Source organism: Sceloporus occidentalis, unplaced genomic scaffold, assembly GCF_023333645.1.
Source record: "Sceloporus occidentalis isolate IW3139 unplaced genomic scaffold, rSceOcc1.0.p SCAF_2, whole genome shotgun sequence".
NCBI lineage: Eukaryota > Metazoa > Chordata > Lepidosauria > Squamata > Phrynosomatidae > Sceloporus > Sceloporus occidentalis.
This window is the reverse complement of record NW_028316982.1, coordinates 76,442,077-76,456,750: the sequence shown is the minus strand read 5'-3', so window position 1 is coordinate 76,456,750 and position 14,674 is coordinate 76,442,077. Positions and strand designations below refer to the sequence as shown.

Sequence of the window (14,674 nt, the reverse complement as noted above, 5' to 3'; positions counted from 1 at the left end):
TTCAATTTGTTCACCCAAATATTGGTTCCATTTGTGGTTCGGAAATTAGAAACTAAACTTCTTCATCTTCTCATGTGACATTACTTTTGTAGCGGGTGTGGACATTAATCAAACATTTCCTAGGGGTGTGGATAGAAATGGTTGGAAACCACTGCTGTAGAAGCTTTTTCCATTATTTTTTCCAGGACTGCCTTCTCTTTTAACAGCACAGGAACCCCATATATTTTAGCTTTTTCTTAAGCCAGGAATATTCAGAGGGGAGGCTGCCAATTACTTCCTCTGATACATGGTATTTGCTGGTGGTCTCCCATTCATGTATTAACCAGAGCTGACCCTCCTTAGCTTCCAATATTTTGGATAAGGTGCTACAACAGTCTTGGTTGATTTTGCTTGCAAAGACTAACAACACAGCTATCCCATATGATGGTCATAAAGAGAATCAGGAGGCATCAGAAGGAATGTATATTTCAGTTGATTTGCATGTGACAGGCAAACCAGACTGATATTATTTCAGGAACACTCTGAATTAGTGAACAAATAATTGCTATAGAAGCAGTGACAAGAATAGCCAAGTTTTCCTTTTAAAAAAAACATCTGTAGGGATAATCATTCTGAACTGCTACTGTGAAAGGTGTGTATGGTGTGTGAAATTAAGATGACAAACTGACTGCAAATAATGTTTTTTAAAAGGTTGCCTTATTCCAGATTTCTGTCCAAATACAGGGTAACAGAAAGATATACTGTTAGAAACACAATCAAAGCAAAAACTAATTATTACGTTCATCTGGGAAAACTGTAGAAGGGCACAACTCAGTCTTACAACAGCATGAAAGCAATTAATGTGTACATTCAATAGCCATGGGGAGTCAGAGGCAAAGTTCTTTAACCATTTATTTCACTATGAGCATCTTCCTTCCTCTCTTTCACCCCTACTTGCTCTTAAGAGAAGAAGCCTTCAACAGCAGTGATACTAGCCATTTTGACTGGGAGATTTGGGAGCTATAGTTTAAAGGTACCTTTCCAGGCTCTAGCGTGATGGTAAGGTCATATAAGTTACAGATCTAATTAACTCCCTTGGAGCTTTAAGTGCAAAGGAGGGGTTGATGGTGGGAAATGTTGCCTAGGAGCCAAAGGAGCTAAATAAATGTCCTTGTTCTCTGGGTTTCTCATATATAAAAAGATCAGTTCTGTTCAGCCTTATTCATGTCTTTTGTAAAAAAGAAAAGTTTGCTTTGGCAAAGCTTCCCTTTGTGGATTCAGGTTTTCAGCTACTCCTGCTAATACAAAGTCCTTTATAATTTGCATACCACAACCATAGTTACCCTTGCAGCCCTGTAGAATTGTTCAAAATTATTTATCCTCACACTGCACAAGATCTTCTGAGGCTGCAATACCTACTGAGCCATTTACCCTTGGACCTACTGTACAGCCACCATTCATGCCTGGAAGAGAGTGAGGTGAATTGCAGAAGCACCTGGCTATGTCCTCAAATACAGTTGCACCATCTACTGCGGTCTGGTGGTCTCAATGGATATAATCATTTTGCATCTGAGTATAGGGATATACCCAGATCCTTATGCATTTCCTCCCCAATGTCACAGAACGGCCCTGCAGGAGGCTTCAAGAGGCTTGATGGTAGGTTTGGATGGTGCTTTATTCACTGCAGAAAGAGGGAGAATGCATTAATCTCTGCAGCAACCAAAAATAAACATACAAAGGTGTAGGGTTAACTCATGCCTATATATGTCTTCCTTTTATTGATATGGTTTTTGTGTGATATTTTACCAATTTCAGATATGCACATACACATAAAACACTACACAGAAGCTATCTGGATACAATTGTACATACAATCACATCAAGATTTCCCTTTTTTCTTTTTTCTTCTTTCTTCTTCTTCTTCTTCTTCTTTTTTCTTTTTTTGCAAAGTTGTATTGTGCTTGATGGGAAAGAGATGCAAATAGATGATAGAAACAGAGAGATGCAGAAAACTCTCCTTTCTTTTTTTCCATTTGTGAATCATGTTTTAGAAATTCTCCTGATTATCCCAGGATTCAGTAGGTTCAGGGATGCAATTGACAGGTCCAGGAGTTCAGAGCAGCTCAAATCCAGGTTCAACAAAGTGGAAGGCTGTAGGAAAAGAGGGACAACTCAGGTGGATTGATTCAATGAAGGAGGCCAAGACCCTAACTTGGAAAGATCTGAGAAGGAGAGTTGATAACTACAACTCTTTAATGTCATTCATTCCATAGGGTTGCTATAAGTCAATGTCGATTTGACAGGAAATAACAACAACTTCATGGAACAATAAAGGAGCAGAATGGGAATTTTTGCTCATCCTAGTCCTGGTTCACATCTCAAAGTTGTAGTCCTAGGTACTGTGCACATAGGGTTGCCATAACCCGGCTGCAACCAGGATTATCCCGGTTTTGGCAGCCCAGAGCCCCTCCTGTCCTGGGTGCCGCCAAAAACCGGGACAATCCCGGTTGCAGCACTTGACTGCGCTGCCCTCCTCCTCCTCCACCAAGCAGAGGAGGAAGAGGAAGGCCACGCAGCCTGGGGCAGAGGAGGCGAAGGGGGAAGCCCCACCCTCCCACCTCTCAGCGCAGCCCCGCTCCACCCTCCTCACCTCCCTGCTCCAACCTCCCCGCCTTCCTGCATGGCATAGCCTAAAGAGCAGGTCTTCGGAACCCCCGCCACTCATAGCTTTTGCCTGCCCACCGGTATATATACCCTGTAACAGGCATTACCTTTCAAGTTACAGTGAGAAAAGAAAAAAAGGCCATAAATCGTTCCTGTTTCACTGGGAGTCTAAATGCCTCATCTTTTAAATGTATACTGCATCGGTATTCTTGTAATTCTTTATCACAGGATCGTTTTTGAGGCCCTAAACACCTTTACTTGTAATATGCAAATTTCTCCCGAAGCTGACCAATGGGAAAGAAGCAATCAGCCCTCCACTTGGGTTGGTTTTCAATGGCTTGGTGAAGGAAGAGATTTTGCCTTGCTTGTAAATAGGAAGGGCTTTAGGGTAGCAAAAGGCTGCAGAAATAGTTTGACCCCCCCCTTAAACATCCATGGCTCAGTGCTATGGGATTCTGGGAATTGTAGTTTCTTGTGGCACCAGAGCTCTCTTGACAAAAGGAGGCTGAATGGTCCACAGAGCTACAGTTCCCAGGATTCCATAGCCTTGAGGAGGAGGAGGAGGAGGAGGAGGGGAGAGCAGAAGGAGGAGGAGGAGGAGGAGGAGGAGGTGGTGGTGGTAAGTGGCCAGAGGCCTCAAGTTTTTTTTAATTTTATTTTGCATGCTTTTAATGCTAACAAGTCGCCCTTGTTTTGACAATGATAGTGCAATGATGATGATGATATGAGTCAGCTTGAGTGGCATGCAGGCACTGTTTCAGAAGCTGAGAGAGTGTGACTTTACAAAGTGCCTTTTCTGTGTGTTTTTGGTTCGTTAATGGTGATATTGATAACAGCAAGCCTCTGAGGCATGGTCAATGTAAATTGCTGTGATTTTTACAATCTCATGCGCAGTGAAGAAAAACCACAGTCCCTTGACCAAGTACACACTTCTGAGAAGTATAGTTGGTGCAAGAAACCTGAAATGGCAAATCCACTTTTTGTGAAACCACCTTTACATGTTCAATATGCATAGCCATGTTAAACCATGCTAAGTGTTAAACCCAGCAAGGGGTTTGGTTATAATAAGTCTCTGAAATATGCAAGAGGCCATGTTAAGTAAAGCCATGTTCAATGCCCAAATGTGCTGTTTGGAATGGGGGGAGGGGGGTGGCCAGAAAGGGAAGTACATTTCTGCCATCTGTCTAGGAATAATGCCCAAATGTCCTCCATTTTGATCATGCCTAAGAAACATGCATTTATATTAACATTTTAAAAAAATCATCAAATTTTTTCGTGTGTCCTCCATTTTAAAAAAATGTTGTCCTACATTTGAAACTTTTGTCCTACATTTGTTCTACATTTGTCCCGGTTTGGAGGTCCTGACTTATGGCAACCCTATGTGCACATCTACATAAGAATTCTGTTGCCTTTTTGGAATTTTCTTTTGCATACAATAAGCATAGGGTCAGTGTGTCAATCTCATAACTACTCTGTTATGAGTATGTCATAACCACAATGCTTTATATGTCTGCTCAGAAGTATGTCATTTTACTTTCAGTGGGGTCACCTCCTGGCAAGTGTGTACAGAAATGTAAAGCAGGCATAACAACCATTCTAGTCCTCAGTTTCAAAGCTACCTCACAGTGCAACTAAAGGCATTAAGAACATTTTCCAGATCCATAAGCATCATCTGAGTATATATTTAGCAATAAATACCTTTGGGGAATGGACTGGTTAGAACTATTCAATGTCTTTTCCTCCTGTATGTTTTTGCTCCTGTTTCCTTTGTGTAATACTTGTTTTAATTACAAGAAAGGTAGATACAGACAAATAAAATATGTTGCTACATTTCTTACCTATTGCTTAGGCAAGGAACAAATGTAGGTGGTTTTTGCTCGAAGCCCCTGCAGGCAAAATAATCCCAGAGATGTAATAGTGATACATATAGAGTGCTAAATGGCTGGTTTCTGTCTCCCCCAGGTAGTACATGTAAATGGAAATGTCGGTTGAAATATGCCTGCTGTCATTCTCATGTAGCATCTAAGTACCAGACAGGAGATTCTCAAAGAGTCATTTAAAAAAAAAATTTAAAAACCCTTTAAAATCAAATAGTCCATTTAATAATATGGCAAAACTGAGAATTATGGACAGTTTGCTTATTCGTTTGCATTAATGCAAACAAGTAATTTGTATTACTATTCAATGTTTGCATTAGTATTTGAACTCTCCACACAAGCAGGCCTCAGCCTCAACCTTCACCAACACACCATTTTCAACATAGTTTCCATAATCCAATGTAACAACTAGAGCAGAGGTGGGAAGCCAGATCCTCCTTTCCTTTACAGCCCTCTAAGAACTGGGTGACACTGGGAAACATCGTTGTCATGTCATTGTTGTTGTTGTGTACCTTGCAGTCATTTCTGACTTACGGTGACCCTAAGGCGAGCCTATCATGGGGTTTTCTTGGGAAGTTTCTTCAGAGGGTCTTTGCCATTGTCATCCTCTGAGATGAGAGAGTGTGACTTGCCCAAGGTCATCCAGTGGGTTTCATTGCTGACTCGGGATTCAAGCCCTGGTTTCACAGTGTCCTAGGTCCAACACTCCAGCTACTCCTATACCATGCTGGCCCTCATACCATTGTCATATCCCTGATGTTATAAGCATGGTCATTGTTGGTTGAAATGCTGAGTGGTAAGCATTTCAGTAAGAAGCTGGGATTGGTTTTTCTTCCCTGTTTCCTGAGGTGGAAAGAAGGAAGTGTTATAAAGTATTCTTAGCTGGTACTGGCAAAAACCTGTTGCAAGTGGCCAGCAATCTTGTGAAGCAATCTCAGCCATCTCTTGAAAATACTGGCCTAAATCCTGTTGTTAGTCCTGACTGGAGTAGAACCATTCAGTCAATGGAACTAATATGTTATTATTCAACAATCTATTCAATAGGGACTAACCAACAAAAAGACAGCCACTGTTTTCCAGTGGAAAACCGAGTCCCTGTTGTTTCTGACAGCTGATTTCAGTCATGGGTCAATGGATGAATCCTGCAGCAACCAAAATCTTTTTCTCGGATTTGCCTGTCTTGCCATGAAAAGACTGCACTGCATCTCAAAGATTAATATATAAGATTAAGGGGCCAAATTTTCATGTGGCGGTATTTTCTGGAATTTACACAAATTATAAAAGTAATTTGTATACATCTAACTGTTGACAATAATAGGTTGTTTTCTTAGAAATTAATGTTGGTTTTTTTCTGTAGGGTAGCCCTAAAACTCAGCGTATACAAGCTACATCCAATGCTATCTAATCCATGCCTCTGAAAAGGCAACAATCATCACATTTTCTAATAATACACATTTTACTAAATTTGCAAAAATAGCAACCCATGAAATGTGCAAATTTTCTCCAAGAAAAGCAAGCAAACTGGCCAATCTCACCATAGAGAAAAAGGGGGGAAAAACAACCTTTTACTTGCACACTACCACACTACATGTGAGGATGGATCTAAATGAGATTTACATTGCTACCTTCCATGGACTATCTGCAGGACAAATTAGGCAGGCATGCTCAGAATGAGACTCTGGAGCAGAAGTCCACTTAAAGTGTTATGTTTCCCTTTACCTGCAATGGTTCTATCATAGGGAATCCTGGGATTTACAGTGAGGGAGAATTCTAAACTGGAGAGGCCCTAATGTCTCACTAAACTATAAACAAAAATGCAGCCTTTCTTTGGCACTTAAAGTGGAATATAGTGCTATAATTTTATAAAAGAGCCCTAATAAATTAAGTGAGAGGCATTTCTCAGCACAACAAGAATGCTTTACTACACATTAAATGGATGTATTACCCAGACTGGGGGACTAATGCTTGCATCTACATTCTAGAAATAATACAGTTTAACACCATTTTAAGTGTAGAACCATCCTATGAAATCCTGGGATCCATAGTTTTACAAGGTGTTTAGCCTTCTCTGCCAAAGAGTGTTGGTGCCTCACAAAACTACAAATCCTACAATTCTGTAGGATGGAGCCATGGCAATTTAAGTGGTGACAAACTGCATTATTTGCACAGTATAGATGTACTCTAAAACTACCCAAGTGCAAAACTGCTTCAAAATGTTCCCAATATAAAAGAGGACAAAGGCTATTTAGCTCCTTCACTATTTGTGACTATCTGCTTAGCTTAGAGTTTGGGGGGAGTATCAGGGGGGAGGCAGATATGATTTGCTAGATTTGAATGGTTTCAACAGGTGGGCATTAATGGAATTTCATATGTACCCCTGAAATGTGGATGCTGCTGTTTGCTGTTTGTGAATAAACAAAACTTGACAGGTTGCTAATTACCTTTCCCTCTGGATATGCAAGACACTGCCCTCAGAGACAGGACTACATATCTTTGCTTGGTCAGTGTTCGATTCACACTCAGGGAGGCTCGTTTCTGAAATGTTGTCCTCTATGGGAGAATCCCAAACTAGCAAAATCACTCGTCTTTGAATTATTGGAGATTTCAGTGGATGGCCTGATTTTTAACAAGAATGCCCCTTAACAGACAGTTGGTGGCTGTGCTTACTGTATGCTGCTCTCAGTCTTCACAACCATTTGCAGAAGGGTCCGTTTTCTTTTAACTTTCTCAATCTATCCAGTGACCTGTTGCACTTCACCTAAAAGTGTAAGAATTTTCCATGAGACGGCATTCTCTAATAAATAGGTCTGTGTCACCCATATGCAGAAGATTACTGAAAGACGCTGGTGAATGTTAGGGATGTAGACTGAGAGCCCACCTCTGAGCATTATCATTTCTCTGCTTTGTAGCAAATCTAGCTCACAGTTGACATTAAGAAAATGTTAAAGGGAAATAACAGCATCAGCTTAAGCCCCATAGAGTCCAATGAGATTTCATAGTAAATATTCTTGGGATTCCAGCTGAAAACACTTTGCATATTTAAATCTCTAATATAAATGATGAACAGAAAAGCTGTTAAAGTCTGTAAAACGGAAAATGTCAACAATATGATCAACTCAGAGATCACTGGTAAGTTCTGTCTTCTCTTATAATTTTTCTGAATGGGAGGGAGGGGAGAATCAGAACTGAGGGCCTTATGACTTTGAAGCAGGTTATGGTAGGTATCCTTTCTGCTTCTGGGAGCAATAGGTTGAGCTCCTGAGAGACAAAGAGATGTGGACAAACATGGAGCATGTCAGACATGATTGCACTGAGGATTTGTGTGGAAACTGCCACTGCAAGGGCCTTCAGATACATCTAAGGGTCAACTTTAGAAGGAGTTGATGCCACTCGCCCTCACTTTTGGGAAAGGTGGAGGTTGTGAAACAAGCCTCTTCTGGAGCCACCACTTAAAGATGGGTCAAGTGCCTGGGAGCAGAGAATCCTGGAAGCTCTTAGACCCACATCATTTACAGTAGAGGTGGAGGGAGCAGACAATGTAGCTCTTGGACAAATCTCTATGGCTGGGTTAGATGAAGGACTGTCTGGACTCATGTGAACCTGACTGTACCCCAAAACTGGCATCAGAGTGCCTGCTTTCTCTCTACTACTGAGACCTGATGGAATCTTTTAAACAGCAGCCTCTAAGTTAAGAAAGGATATATGGCTATCCCACCAGTGATGGACTTTTAAAAGGTATTGGATACCCATTATTTTTTTAACACAAGGCCAGAGTCTAGCATCTTGCCTTTCCTCTGTCCCCAGATTGCTCTGCACGGCTTGCTTGTCCTGCACAACTAGCCTGTAGCCCTCAAATATGAGACAGAGTCTTTGAAGAGTCAATTGCCAGTACAATCAGCTAGGATGTGAAACCAAGGATAGCTATTGTTTTGTCTTTGTCCATCCCAGCTGAACGATTTTACTGAGATTTTATATTCTAATGATTATGTTCTATAGGACTCAAAAATGTTTTAAAGCTATGCTGCTAGTTTCTCTGATGTTTGTAATACATTTTTATTCTCATGAAATTTAATCATATTATTTTATTGTCATTTTAAATTACTGTATTATGTTTTAAATTACTGTATTATGAGCTCAGAGCCTATGATAAGGCAACTGTTCCAAGCAGCACATGGTGAAGTACAGAAGTAGATATTTATTTTCTCTTTTTTATTCAATTTAATTTATATCCCTTCATTCTCCTGCAAAAGGACCCAAGGAAGCTTACTAATTTTAAAATAAAGGTTTAGCTGAGCATAATTAAAACATTTAATTGTGTTTATTTAATTATGTTTGTTTAATTATGTTTTATTTAAAAAAAAACACAATAAAAACAGAATATACCATTTAAACTTTACTATGCCATATGATTAAAATCAGTCAAAGACCTGCCTACATAAAAAGTTCTTAGTCTCCAGCAAAAAGAGAGCAGTTAACTATACCTCCCGTGGAAGGGAGATCCACAGTCTAGAGCAGTCACTGAGAAGGCTTTCACTTGTATCCTTGCCAACCACTCTTATGAAGGTGGTGGGACTAAGAGAAATTAGTCTCCTGAATCATAGAATCATAGAATCGTAGAGTTGGAAGAGACCAACAGGGCCATCCAGTCCAATTCCCTGCCATGCAGGAAATCCAAATCAAAGCATCCCCGACAGATGGCCATCCAGCCTCCGTTTAAAGACCTCCAAGGAAGGAGACTCCACCACCTTCCGAGGAAGTGCATTCCACTGCCGAACAGCCCTTACTGTCAGGAAGTTCCTCCTAATGTTCAGGTGGAATCTCTTTTCCTGTAGCTTGCATCCATTGTTCCGGGTCCTGTTCTCTGGAGCAGCAGAAAACAAGCTTGCTCACTCCTCAATATGACATCCTTTCAAATATTTAAACAGGGCTATCATATCACCTCTTAACCTTCTTTTCTCCAGGCTAAACATCCCCAGCTCCCTAAGTCGTTCCTCATAGGGCATGGTTTCCAGACCCTTCACCATTTTTGTCGCCCTCCTTTGGACACGCTCCAGTTTCTCAATGTCCTTTTTGAATTGTGGCGCCCAGAACTGGACACAATATTCTAGGTGGGGCCTGACCAAAGCAGAATACAGTGGCACTATTACTTCTCTTGATCTAGACACTATACTTCTATTGATGCAGCCTAAAATAGCATTGGCCTTTTTAGCTGCTGCATCACACTGTTCACTCATGTTCAACTTGTGGTCTACTTGGACTCCTAGATCCCTTTCACACGTAGTTTCATTCAGCCAGGTGTCACCCATCCTATATCTGTGCATTTTATTTTTCCGTCCTAAGTGCAATACCTTACATTTCTCTGTGTTGAATTTCATTTTGTTAGCTTTGGCCCAGCTTTCTAATCTATTCAGGTCATTTTGAATCTTGATCCTGTCCTCTGGGGTATTAGCTATTCCCCCTAATTTGGTGTCATCTGCAAATTTGATAAGTATGCTCCCAATTCTGTCATCCAGGTCATTGATAAAGATGTTGAATAGCACTGGGCCCAGGACAGAGCCCTGTGGGACCCCACTGGTCACTTCTCTCCAGCATGAAAAGGAGCCATTGTTGAGCACCCTTTGGGTTCGGCCGGTCAACCAATTACAGATCCATTTAACAGTTCCTTTGTCTAGCCCACATTTTACAAGCTTGTTTGCAAGAATGTCATGGGAAACCTTGTCAAAGGCCTTACTGAAATCAAGATATACTATATCCACAGCATTCCCTTCATCTACCAAGCTGGTAATTTTATCAAAGAAAGAGATTAGATTTGTCTGGCATGACTTGTTTCTCTGAAACCCATGTTGACTTTTTGTGATTATGGCATTGCCTTCTAGATGTTCACAAACTCTCTGTTTAATGATCTGCTCCAGAATCTTTCCTAGAACTGATGTCAGACTAACTGGACGATAATTGTTGGGATCCTCTTTTTTCCCCTTTTTGAAGATGGGGACAACGTTTGCCCTCCTCCAGTCTGCTGGGATCTCTCCTGTTCTCCAGGAGTTTTCAAATATGATTGCCAATGGCTCCGATATTACTTTTGCCAGTTCTTTTAATACCCTTGGATGGAGTTCATCTGGTCCCGGAGACTTAAATTCATTTAGATTAACAAGGTGTTCCTCTACTATCTCTTTACTTATTCTGTGCTGAAATTCCCCTATTCTGTCCTCTGCTCCATTATCCTCAGGTTGAGCACCCTTGAAGGTCTTAATATTTAGGCCAGCTCATTGGGGAAACTGAATTTTCAGATAATCTGAATGCAAGTTTCCAGTCAGAATTTTAAAGGTCATAACCAGCACTTTGAATTCTGCCTGAGAATGGATAATGTTCTACATCATGGGATGGAAAACTTTAACATAAATACATGAATAGGAGAATGACTGAACTGGTACAACATTAGTAGTATAACCCTTAACATACAAATTTCAGTAAGCAGAAAAATCCTCTTCTTATACACACACCTTTTTTTTGGTATTGAACACATAATTTTAATTCATCTAGGAATTGTTTCATTAATTTAAATTTCATATATTAATACACTCCTGACTGGGATAAAAAAAAAATACTGCTTCCTTCCTAGGATAGACTGTGTGTCCCAAGAGTCATCATAATAATAAATTAATGAAAATGAAACAAAAGTTTCTTCTCACAATATTATTGGCTGGCTTAACATTTATTGCTCTTGCTTATTTATGTAGCATAAAGATTGGAGATTGATTTTGCAATACGAAGTGGACCTTGATATACAGCTTGTTCAGCTCACTTGGATTTTTAATGTGCACAAAATTGAACCAAAAGTGAAGGATGGGATGAGGATTAAGACCTATATTGTACACCATCAAAACGATTCTGCTCTGATCTCCTTTGGTGCACAATGCCGCCATAAAAAACACCACACTGAGACTGCTTGAGACAAGTTTGATATTCCATAATACAGAAGTGGGCAAAGTGTGCCCCTCCAGCTACTGTTGGACGGCAGCTCCCAGCATTCTTCACCACTGGATATGCTGGATATAGCTGTTGTGTGTTGCAGTCTAAAACAAACAGTTCTCTTACAAGGTGGACAGATTGGCCCAAGTCATTTTCTTGCCTGAGGTGGGCAAGAGATGCCTCCCTATTCCACAAACAGAAGCTGGGTGGGCAGGCAACTGAATCTTACTTTGAAACTGGCAACAGTATCCTACACTGGATCTGGGGCTCCCAGGTGTTCCTTATAGGACTGATAGGTATCCTTTATTATAAGGTATTTCCCTAATTTGAGGTTTGGAAAGCTTTTCCTTTCACATAGACTGAACAAAATGCCAATATCTCTCTCTCAATCTCTCTCTATCTATCCATCCAACCATTTTATTTGGGGGGTTTGAGACCTTCATAAAAACAGAAATGTCTCCATTTTGGAATTTATGAATCTGGAAAATTTGTTAATTTTACAGAGAAACACATGGCAATGGAGTATGAAATCAACACTTTCATTTGGCAATTCAGTGCTACACAAACTTGTAACTAGTTACTTCTTGAGTGTCAACCCTGCATGTCATGAATTTCTATTCTCTCTTATTGCTATTTTGAAATCTGCAGCACAAACTGTACCTGAGGGCAACTGGCCAGTTTGCCGGAAGAGTGGGGCAGACAGACCAATTGGCAAACACAGCTCAGTCCTCCAAGACTTACCACTCCAGCCGGCCTCTGTTTAGTCTCAAGAAAGATGCTAGAGTGGTGACCTCAGTATATACTAGTGATGGCAAATAATTAAATAAATAAACATGCAAGCAAAAATAGGGTTTGTATCTCCCTACAAAATTATCCTCTTTTCAAACACACATGTACACACAGAAACTAGCAATTGCTTCTGAAATCCATACATATATAAATCTTGAACCTACTCTAATGTTGACTAATCCACATTGGTTTTATTGACTAAGGGGGAAATCTCTCCCACCTTTTCGCTATAAATGTCTTCCAAGCAGTTTATATCAAAATTAAAATCAAAATAATAAATACGATCCAGAAGCAAATCATTTATAGTAAAACAGCAAGCCAATAAAATCAGCTGTATAGCACAAACAAGCAGACCAAAACTAATTAAAACAAAAGACATTGATTTGACTAAAAGGAAACTGGGTTGAATAGGACAGGGTTAGTTTAGGGGTGAGCCTGGCAATCATGTCTGTAAGATTCAAGGATCTGGATTCCAGGAAAAGTGTGTGATCTTGTAAATTATTCCCATTTGGAGAGGAAACATGTCCCCAAACAAAATCAGCCTCAGGGTATCTGATTTTGATTGCAAGGAGATAATAATGGAATCTATCTCAACTGAAGTCATCCAACAAAAGCACAAATATCAGAGCATTCTATAATAACTACGGTCTAATGACTGAAAATGAAATAAGAGCCCAAATGTTCACTGTCTCTGTTTTGCTGCCATTGAGAAGACAATTTTGCAGCAATTGATTTCTACTTTGTGATCATTTCGCACAACAATTATCTTGATTTCTAAAGAAATTGAAATTTGAAATTATTGTACATCCCTGAGAGCTCATTTCTGTTCTGATGGTTCCATTATGAGAACTGCAATGAACTATCAGGTTTGGAAGAACAGTAATAAGTATGCTGTACATAACTGTGTAGTAACTGATTTTAGTATTAGCATGTGTATTTATTTTTATAGGATGTAACTTATTGTACTATTGAAATTTAATCACTGTATAAAACCACTGAGAATATAATTGTCCTCTAGAAACTACTACTGCTTTCAGTTTAATCTATAAATTCAAGCAAGAGCCAATTGGATTAGACTGAATTTTAACCTCTGTCTTGTGCTTAGCTCACTACTACCCACTTGGTTAGTAAGCTTTCCTATATTTCTTATTGGTTTATTTTCTGCCTAGGCCTGGGTTTACAGAATTTGGGATTGTGGCATATTTGCCACAGGGGCAGAAGCCTTTCTCTTAGCTCCCTGTTCAAACTTTCATAGCACTTATGGCATTATCTTGAATATATGTATAGAGGAGATAGGGTGCAATTTTAATTACTTGCAAATGGATTTTGCACATGCCAAGAAACTCTCCTTTATGGTGTTCAAAATTCCATGGTACTGAAATCAGGCTCTGTAGCTCAGAGTGGAAACAGATGGGGTATAAAAATGTGGCTCAGGGTAGCTTCTTCCCAGGTTCCCAACTGTCTTGACAGCTATGCATATGCTGGACTTGATGTTCTTTTCATGTCTGAGTTGGTCTACCTGTCATATATCCCATCTGCTTCAAAAGGGGAAAGGGCACTAAGTGTATCTTGGATTTGTCTCCTTAGGGCACTGTGGATCTTGAGTGGAAAGAGGATAGTGAATCTGAAGGTGCCACAGGAAGTGGGAAAGGGCTTTAAAATCCTTCTATATCAGGCATCTATACAAAATAAAGGTATTGTTTCAGCAGCTGTGTTATTTTAAATGTTCAAAAACCAGAGGAGGCAGGAACAACCCCAGCAGTGCTAAAGGACCAAGCAAACTGTGTATGGGAAAGGGTGACAGATGAGTTCACCTGCATCTGATTACTTGGGTACACCTATCAGTTCAGCTGGACAGCTCTGCTTTCTCCATGGTTAAGGAATCTACTGTCAGCTGTCTTCTTTTTTATTTTTATGTATGTTGTCACCCAAAGGCAGCAGTTCCCACCTTTGTCCTTCCAGATGTTTGTCCCTCCAGCTCCCAAAAGCCCTCAGCTTCATGGCCAATAGTCAAGGATTCTGGGACCTGAAGTAAAAAAAAAAAAAACATTAGAGAGCCAAAGGTTGAGAGACATTGGCCTAAGGTGTATAGCATCAAAACATCAATGTAGCCCTGGACAGAAGCTGCAATACTTAAACATCTTATTTGTTTCTTGTTCTATTTCCATTCAGAAATTATGGGAATTTATTCATTCCAACCATGCATTTCTATTTAGACTTTCCATATGAAAGGAAGAAAAGAAAATCTGCACAAGACTTAACATATTAAGATAAGCCTCTGCTAATAGCTAACTCTTCTTTGTTTAATAAATAAAAGCTCATTGTTTAAGAATGTAGTTATAAATTATTTTCATAGCAGTTATGGCAAAAAGAATTAAATGAGAAAAAGAAGATTT

General features: G+C 39.9%; 1 long non-coding RNA gene across 1 annotated transcript in view; it reads right to left on the bottom strand.

The window, feature by feature from the left end:
• Positions 1-1,965: 1,965 nt before the first annotated feature.
• LOC149318571 (uncharacterized) overlaps positions 1,966-14,674 on the bottom strand; it is a 40,974-nt gene continuing 28,265 nt past the window's right edge. Inside the window, exon 5 of the long non-coding RNA XR_016279818.1 lies at positions 1,966-2,130. This is a non-coding gene — a long non-coding RNA (uncharacterized LOC149318571). The remainder of the gene's footprint in view (positions 2,131-14,674) is intronic.